Here is a 10,148-nt window from a genome sequence, read left to right as displayed (position 1 = left end):
AGTCTCCCAATAATTTTAGCACTTTAAAATTTAATAAGCTGCCAGCTCTTATAAAAATTATGTAAACTTGTCTTAGAAAAACTTAGAAAAACTAAGTACATTTCACTTAAGGTACCCAAGTTAGGGCAACTTGTTCATTATGAGGACACAACGTATTAAGAATAATTGCTTTTTATAAACTGCTGGCAACTTTTAGGTTTTACAGTGAACAAGCAAGAGAAAGGTCAGGCATAGTCTTACTCTTAAATGCCACCGACATCCTGCAGAGAAGATTGTCCCTTTCTTTTACTTCTAAAACATCTTGTGTGATTAAATGAATTAACTAAGCATATTTGATAGCTTAAGTTACATCCATTAGTGTCGCCAGACAGCCTTTTAGTTTCCAGTGATTAGAAGATGCTGTCCTGAGCTGAAAAAGCTCCCTGTAGCAAAACAAACGATATGCACTAAGTAGGTTAGTATTGATTTCACATGGGCTGTCCCCACATAGATAAATATGGCCCATTGTAGAGGGAATGAGGGGGGAAGGAGAAAAAGTTCAAACTTTAGAACTACAATAAGTCTGTTTTCTGTGACTTAAACTAAAGTGAGGCTGTGTAGGCGGTTGAGATGCGGCACCCCCTGGGCTTCCAAAATGCAGTGTTGTCATGGTCCTGGGTCGTTGACCCAGCGTCTTGCGTTTTTTCTGATCTGTATTAGTTAGGGTTAACCTGAAGTTTGGTGTATTGTCAGCCCTACCTGTGTCTGTCCTTGGTGCTCTGTTCATGTCCCCGTGTTGTGTTGTACATCAGTCTGTTTCCTGTTTTATTTTGAAGGCTCGTGTTCTGGATTTCCTGTTCTGTTCTGAAGGTCTGTGTCTGTTGTTATTGTGTTCAGCTTGTCTCCTCCGGTCCCCAGGTGTATTAGGTTCAGCTGTTCTTCCCTCCTGTGTGTGATTACCTGATTACCTTGTGTGTGTATATTTAGTGGGTGTCGGTCTGTGTTCGTTGTCGGCTCGTCTGCGTTCATCCATGTATCACTGCGTTAATCTACATTCCTGTCTCTGCGTCTCTCTGCCCCGCACCCCTTTGTATGGTCCCAGGTTTGTCACTTAGTTTCTCCCAGTTTAGGTTTCCGTTTGTAATTACTCGTGCTTCATTGCCTGTTTTTGCCACTACCACCCTGTAAATAAAACGTCACTCGTATCATCAGTTTGCTGCATTTTGGGTCCTCCTTTTCCTCCACACCACACGGCTCCCTCCGCCAGCCGTGACAAGTGTACAGTACAGAAAATTTTATAGCCTGGTTTCAATATGCTTACAAACCTTTTTAGAGATGCCTTTCATGTACATCCCAGACAAATTATGTTATGTTGTTTTCTGGCAGAAACGATGATTTTCTTCTTATAAATATAGAGGCTTTGGCTATGTCTGGAAATATATGTTTGTGGTGACAGCAGAAGGGAAATGAGCTGTAATCATACTAATTAGAGCTTTAGGCCTCGTCCTCTGTAGGCAGCCACAGCTTATACATGCACACATGCAAACATAAATAAATAAATACACATTATTTATAGGAATTATGTACACTCACCAAATTCAACAAGATGTTAAAGACATTCCTCAGAGATTTTGGTCTTTACTGCTGCAGATTTGTCACATGTGCATCCATGACTACTACATCCCAAAGGGGCTCTACTGGTTTGAGATCTGGTGACTGTGGAGGGGATTTGAGTACAGAGAACTCATTGTCATGTTCGTGAAACCAGTTTGAGATGATTTCAACTTCGTGACATGGTGTTTCATCCTGTTGGAAGCAGCCATCAGATGATGGGTACGCAACACTGAGGTATCCTTTGTTTGTATTAAATGATGATGATTTGATACCAAGAGCCCAAAATGTCTGTAAAGAAAATATCCCCCGCACCAGTACATCACTACCATCAACCTGAACTGTTGGTACAAAGCAGGATCGATCCGTGCTTTCATGATGTTTATGCAAAATTCTGACCCTATATCCAAATGTCACAGCGAAATTGAGGCTTTCCAGACCGGATCAGATCTCCTGTTGCTGTACCTGCTTCAGCATTAGACACGCTTTGCATTCAGAGCATCGAGGTTCAGCATGCCTTGGTTGTGACTGGTGGTTATTTAAGTGAATTTTCTCCTCCTATTAGCTCAAAGCAGTCTGGCCATTCCTCTCTGACCTCCTGCATTAACAGGGCATTTTCACCCAGAGGACTGCTCACTTTTATTTGTGCTTTTCCTACAGATGATTGTGTGGGAAAATCCCAATAGATCCGCAGACCAGCTCATCCTGCACCAATAACCATGCCAAGTTCAAAGTCACTTAAATCGTCCTCATTTTGAAACTCGATTTGAACTTCAGCAAATCGAGTAGGTTGTCTTGATCATGTGCTTAATGCATTAGTTGCTGCAGCATGATTGGCTGATTAGATACTTGTGTTAATGAGCAGCTGAACAGTGGGGAATAACCAGCACTTATAAACTCCATGGATGTTTACTTTCGGAGAGCTTAAACGGATGGTAAAGGCAGTGATGAGCCCATTAGTTATTACCGTTTCTCAAACCTTCTGTGGTGTCTGCCAGAGTCATATAATGGTCTTATATGACCACAATTGTTTGTGCTTTCGATTTTAGGATGAGAGTGTGAGGAGGGCAAAGTCACCAATAAAACCACTTTACTGCCACTTCACTGTGACGAGAGGCTGCTTTAACTGTCAGCAGCTTCATTCAGTTACTACATTTGAGGAAGGACATGCGGGACAGAGAGACAGTAACAAAGAATTGAATCCAGAACTGTGAAGGTGAAAAGAGACAGAGGGGAAGAGAGGTGCTAAATCTGGACAGCAGGGATTCTTTTTTTAAATAAAAAAGATATATGACAAAAAAGAGAGAAAAAGAAAGGGGAAGGTAAAACAATACCAAACGATGGAAAAAATATTTAAAAATTATGAGAATATTTTTACTTTTAAACTGTTTAACTTTGTCTGCAAAAACACTCTATGTGAGTCACTTATGATTAAAGACATTACTGCACAATTTTCATATGACTATGAAGATTTGTCACATGGAAAGAATAATATATGCTACAGTACAGTATTAAATTATCATATTAGACAAATTGAAAAAACAATATAAAGCAAAAGCAAAGACTGTAGCAGCCTGAGAATAATTCATTTTCCCTTTGTTTGTGATTTAACATGCTTTTTTTTGCTAGTCAGCAAATGCAAATTTTTGTGCACCAGTTAAATAAATAAATCATACAACTAAAGAGAGAAGATATAAATAAAACCAATGTAAATGTTAAATGTGACACAAATTTAAACAGTAAGCAAAAATTAAATACAATGACCGTGCCATATACAATACATGCGTTTGGGAAATGCACTGAGTCCGTTTTTGGCAACAAATATCACAGTAGGTTCATGCTGGCATGCATGTTCTCTACATCTTGAGACTTTTCTTTTTCACAGATCAAATAACGGTCATTTCTTAATGACTTTTGCACATGCCGGATGCCCCCACATCTGCTGTTACTAAGTTTAAACTATGCAAAGCAACTGCAAAATAAATTGTATCTTTTTGAGTATGAAAACAAGTCAAATCTGTTCATATCACAGAGTCTATGTGGCGTACACATGCGTTGTGGAAACACATACTTCGATGAAGCAGAAATAGAGTGTGCTGCTAATTATCTCTGACGTGTCGGTTTGTTACAGGGATGTGTTGATTTGCCACAAGGACCAAACACCCACGTATCACACAACTTTCTTTCTTTTTTTTGGCCTTCTGTTTTTTCCTTCTCCAGTCCTGTAAAACTTGTCTTCAGTTTTAGCTATAAAGGCTTCAAACTGTACACCATCAATCAACACCTTATTTTTAAGTATTCACACATCCTTTCCACACTGGAGCGCAACATCTGATTCATTGTGAATGGAGCGTGTAATTAAAACGGAAGCTTGTCTGCTCCTGGCTGTCGCTCTTTGCTGCGCTCTCATCTCAACATCACTTTGACACGCATTTACTGGCCTGCTACCTTAACACCCATCTGTCAGTAGCGATGATATGCTGTTAACTGCATGCACTTTGCATGAGAAGTGGGGGTCATGCATAGAAGTTGGATTACATTTTTTTTTAAAGATTGGACTGTCAACCAGTTAGGGGAATATATTACATCACTAATGTAAACTGATATTTTCAAACAAAATCTGAAAAACATAATTTTTTTTCTCCCATCAGCTGATTTCCACCGTCTAAATCCACAGCACATGCAGGCAACTAAATTATTCTGTTATGCATTATTAATTGTGTGCATATGTGTGTCTGTGTGAGAGAGAGAAAGAGGCAGAGAGTTATGTTTTGTGATATACATTTGGCCACTCACTTGCATCAGTGATTCATTTTGTTTGCACTCAGTGTACCACCAGGATAATGTCTTGTCTCCTAAAAAGGATCTGGGGAGTGCATTTACGACAGCAAGGTTAAATAGATCTATCAATAACATTAATAGTGGTTAGAGGCTGGGGCAGGGTGGCACATCAGTGTTATGCACTCTATACAATCAGGTTGTCATGTATGTTACTGTACAGTGTTCTCTTGAGAAACATCCGAATAAATATCAGGAAAGCAGCTTTGGTGCTTTGCTCTCTCCCATGTTAACACAGCACAGGCAAATTATTCCCCAGCTCAAATTTAATTACCACTCAGTATGCTGGGGATTATGCAAAGTAAGTAAACATTAAAAGAATGACATTGGGGCTGTCCCCTGAGGTATAGTCGCCGTAGCTGTCACATATAATTATTCATTATTGCTTTTCGCATGAGGGGCAATCTTATCGAACGTGTGACCATGTAACCGTGCCGAAAATGATCATGAATTTTCCATCCTGGCATAAAAAGGTGTTGTTAGGCAGGATGTTATCAGAGGATACATGTTTTAGTGCAGAGTCAAGCGGCTAATACCACTGCATGAAGAATGCACGGGGAAGAGAACACTGACATTGAGATAACTGTGAGGAGATGAAGTAAACTTCAGCGAGCCTTTCAGAACATCAGAATAATAATATGGGCTAAATTCTTTTAGCTAACACCTGTGCAAAATGTTATTTTTTTAACACTGTGAAAAATTATTCATGGAGACACTTCAAATATGTTGAACAGCATTAGGACCAGAGAGGAAGCTTTCAGTGTCCTTAAAGTTTAGATCTACTGTGCTTAAACTGTTGAGACTGGAGCCATGTCTTCTGCAACAAGCGCTTCTTAAAAGTTACTTTAGCAGAAATGTTTTTAATTTAGATTATACTTTATATCTGTATTCATTTCTTTGAATTTCCAATTCCAGTCGTGTAAATTGGTGGATCAGTGGTGTATATGATGTCATTCAGGAACCGAAACAAACAACTAATGTCTTTCGTAGAGCACTGGCACACTGGGCTCAGGTGTTGCCAGTGTTGCCTTACAGGAAAAAAACCCACACCGCCTCTCCAGTGCCTGCAGAGAAGAACTGCCACACAGGCAGAATGAAAGAGAGGTGGGGTGAAGTGAATAATCTCAGAGTTCTTCATGTTTGAAGCTGGGGTATTTTGTGTTTATTTCAATAACCTAGAATGAGGTTTTTTTTTTGCCAAGACCCACTGAGCCTGTCAGTGATTAACAGGAAATGAGAATTGTATTACTTTTTTATCCTATTTGGACTGCCTTTGTTTTTTTTTTTCTATTAGTTTTAGATATTTGTGCAACGCAAATCTTAGCTGATGTGTTACCCTCCTGAACTGATGACCCTTTGTCATGCTCAGCCTAAGCTTTGTTCATTTAAAAAAAATTAATACAAAAAAACAGATAAAAGATAAGTCTCCAGTTTTTCTGTTAAAATCAACAGTGAGTGAGGTAAAAAGAATAATAAAATAAAGCATGAGCCTTTCTGATCAGATCAAAATATCTGATGTTTCGTGTTTAGCTTCTGCACTGGCATTGTGCAGCGAGTAGAAATACAACACAGAAAAGCATAACACTGCTGAAACAGGCATAGCACACAACAATCAAACACTTTGGAGCATTACTTGGTGGGTGTTGCAGAGTACTGTGCACAGCAGAATTTCCTATATATAAATAGATAGCTGTGTGAGCCAGAGTTCTTCAGCAGCAACTATAGACACTATTTCATTTACACGTTGCATTACCATTACTCATCTTGCTTTATTTCACCGTGATGTCTATGCCCTTTTCCTAGGGACGTCCAATTATGTCAATATTTCTGCCAATCCAATGAAAATTTATACAAACTGTTAAGCAGTGACCTTTTGGAACTAAACTAATATCTGCTGCATGCATACAGGAATGTGCATTAGGCACATACATTTGGGCATATGTCTACACGCATAAGGAGGAGTATAAATGTAGATAACTGTTATATTTCTGCTGGTAATGCTGGCATTTTCTCCCTCTGTCTATGAGGTTTGCCTTTTTTATGCTTTTTCAGTGGAAGCTACACAATGCACTGAATCCTATTGCTGGGTTATGCATTTTGAACACACCCTCAGACTTTCTGCAAGAAGAAGATGATGGGCAACTGTCATGTTCTTCAAAGCAATATTTCCTCTTTGCCACATTGACAGAGGCACTCCATGAAATGTGTCTTTCTGTATGGAACTCATTCATTATACATTTCTATTTATGATCAAAGAGAATGAGCTCAAGACAGGAACTTCAATGTGACTAGTTCATTAAAACTGCCCTGAATATGCTGAATTAAGTCTCTGTCTCTTTTTGGGGGGGCTGTCAATTACTGTAAACTGCATTCAGTGTATATTCATTATACGTCATCAGTACAAATGTCCTGCACAAAAGATTCTGCAAAAAAACTTGAACTTAAGTGACCAGTATGCTCTGAGTGCCATTTTGCTCTTATTGTATAATCATCTTTGGCCTCATTGAGGGAAGGTTCACTGCAAATCAATACAGAGTTGTTCTGAGTGTCCATTTCTATTCTATGATGACATACTTCAGTGCTGATAGTAGTGGTCTCTTCCACAATGACAATGCCACCATCACAAGAGATCACTGAAATTTTTGAAAAACACAGAATTATAGTCTGTGTTCTTCACAGTCACTGGATCTCAACCAATTTACAAGCCTATGGGAGATGGAAGATTAACATACTACCCATATGGAAAAGATATATATATAAATCTTATAAAGTTTTTATCTGTCTTGTATGAAAAGCATACAAGAGTGAAAACACATATAAGATCCCTTGAAAAATTATATAATGAAACTTGTATGTTTTGTATACTCTCTAAAAAAAATATATGAAAGTAATGAGAAAATGGCCACTTTCAAGAGTAAATCATGTAAGCCTTATATGATTTGATTTACTCATGAAAGTGGCCACTTTCATGAGTAAATCATATACAGTGGGGCAAAAAAGTATTTAGTCAGCCACCGATTGTGCAAGTTCCCCCACTTAAAATGATGACAGAGGTCAGTAATTTGCACCAGAGGTACACTTCAACTGTGAGAGACAGAATGTGAAAAAAAAAATCCATGAATCCACATGGTAGGATTTGTAAAGAATTTATTCGTAAATCAGGGTGGAAAATAAGTATTTGGTCAATAACAAAAATACAACTCAATACTTTGTAACATAACCTTTGTTGGCAATAACAGAGGTCAAACGTTTACTATAGGTCTTTACCAGGTTTGCACACACAGTAGCTGGTATTTTGGCCCATTCCTCCATGCAGATCTTCTCGAGAGCAGTGATGTTTTGCTATGGGGTTGAGGTCTGGAGACTGGCTAGGCCACTCCAGGACTTTCAAATGCTTCTTACGGAGCCACTCCTTTGTTGCCCGGGTGGTGTGTTTTGGATCATTGTCATGTTGGAAGACCCAGCCTCGTTTCATCTTCAAAGTTCTCACTGATGGAAGGAGGTTTTGGCTCAAAATCTCACGATACATGGCCCCATTCATTCTGTCCTTAACACGGATCAGTCGTCCTGTCCCCTTGGCAGAAAAACAGCCCCATAGCATGATGTTTCCACCCCCATGCTTCACAGTAGGTATGGTGTTCTTGGGATGCAACTCAGTATTCTTCTTCCTCCAAACACGACGAGTTGAGTTTATACCAAAAAGTTCTACTTTGGTTTCATCTGACCACATGACATTCTCCCAATCCTCTGCTGTATCATCCATGTGCTCTCTGGCAAACTTCAGACGGGCCTGGACATGCACTGGCTTCAGCAGCGGAACACGTCTGGCACTGCGGGATTTGATCCCCTGCCGTTGTAGTGTGTTACTGATGGTGACCTTTGTTACTTTGGTCCCAGCTCTCTGCAGGTCATTCACCAGGTCCCCCCGTGTGGTTCTGGGATCTTTGCTCACCGTTCTCATGATCATTTTGACCCCACGGGATGAGATCTTGCGTGGAGCCCCAGATTGAGGGAGATTATCAGTGGTCTTGTATGTCTTCCATTTTCTGATGATTGCTCCCACAGTTGATTTTTTCACACCAAGCTGCTTGCCTATTGTAGATTCACTCTTCCCAGTCTGGTGCAGGTCTACAATACTTTTCCTGGTGTCCTTCGAAAGCTCTTTGGTCTTGGCCATGGCGGCGTTTGGAGTCTGACTGTTTGAGGCTGTGGACAGGTGTCTTTTATACAGATGATGAGTTCAAACAGGTGCCATTCATACAGGTAACGAGTGGGGGACAGAAAAGCTTCTTACAGAGGACGTTACAGGTCTGTGAGAGCCAGAGCTTTTCCTTGTTTGAGGTGACCAAATACTTATTTTCCACCCTGATTTACGAATAAATTCTTTACAAATCCTACCATGTGGATTCATGGATTTTTTTTTTTCACATTCTGTCTCTCACAGTTGAAGTGTACCTCTGGTGCAAATTACTGACCTCTGTCATCATTTTAAGTGGGGGAACTTGCACAATCGGTGGCTGACTAAATACTTTTTTGCCCCACTGTATGTTTTTACTATTTCTTTTCCATATGGGTAGGCACAGCTCTGCATTATTAAAACACCAAGTTAAGGAAGATCATTTGGAAGAATTGTGTTTTTCCCTCCAGCATAGACTTGTACAAATCAATGCCAAGGAGCTCTGAAGCTATTTTGGCAACTCGTGCTTTATGTGGGGTTTTCCTTTTCGGGTATCCTTGTGTCGTTTCTCATTTCCTCACATGCCACACTCCTCTATATTCCATGATACATTACTATGAAAGTTTTAATCCTTTGTGAGGTTTTTTCTTTTTAGTAAACTTCTTTTTTTCCCTACATTTTCCTGTGAAAATCTCGTCACTGAATCCCAGAGGTGTTTGCCTGAGTGTCTGCACTGGAACGCTGAGTCATTGAGTCTGTTACCATCTTTTTTGCTGGTTATCATTTCACTGCTTACAGTGTATCACCTACTTTTTCTTACTACTGTATCAGTAGTGCCAGGAAAGAGGCTAAGAAAAGAAAAGAAAAGGTTATTTACTGCTAACAACCACCTTTTGCTTTAACCACACTGAAGACACGTTAAGTCACTTCTACCTTTCTTTTAGCATATTTTGCATGTAAAATCAGCTGTAATTGTAGTCTTTGAATGTGGATTTATTTTGTTATACTCATTAGGAACTTTACTAATTCAGAGCAACAGGTCGGAAAGTGACTTAAGACGAAAGCTGGTTTACATTAGTCCAAAAGTGCTATGTGCTACTATTTTATATTTGTATGTTATTTGACAATAGAAACTCTTATATTATTGGGAATAAAATTCAAAAGTATTATCGGGCTGTATTTTAATGTCACAAAAAGAAGTAGGAAATAAGGTGTAAGCCACATTTACCATACATTGTGTTAGTGGTTCTAACACAAAACATATGTTGAGATTTTGCCATTGTAGTGGGGACATTTTCATGAAAAATAAAAGCAATCCAGAGGTTCTGCTGGAATGCATGAAGATTCTTAGATTCACTCTTACAGCCAAACAGTTCCTGTGCTTTGCTCATAGCTTTTACACTTTAGAGACAGATTTAGTGAAAGCAGCTCTGGCTTTCTGGCAGCTGGCTGCATCGGGACATGAAGCCGTTTTCTTTGTTTGAGGCTCTGCCAAACCAACCACTAGGCGGGCATTATGACAGTGGTGCAGATAAGTAACAGA

Source organism: Astatotilapia calliptera, chromosome 10 (genome assembly GCF_964374335.1).
Source record: "Astatotilapia calliptera chromosome 10, fAstCal68.1, whole genome shotgun sequence".
NCBI lineage: Eukaryota > Metazoa > Chordata > Actinopteri > Cichliformes > Cichlidae > Astatotilapia > Astatotilapia calliptera.
This window is presented reverse-complemented; position numbering follows the sequence as displayed.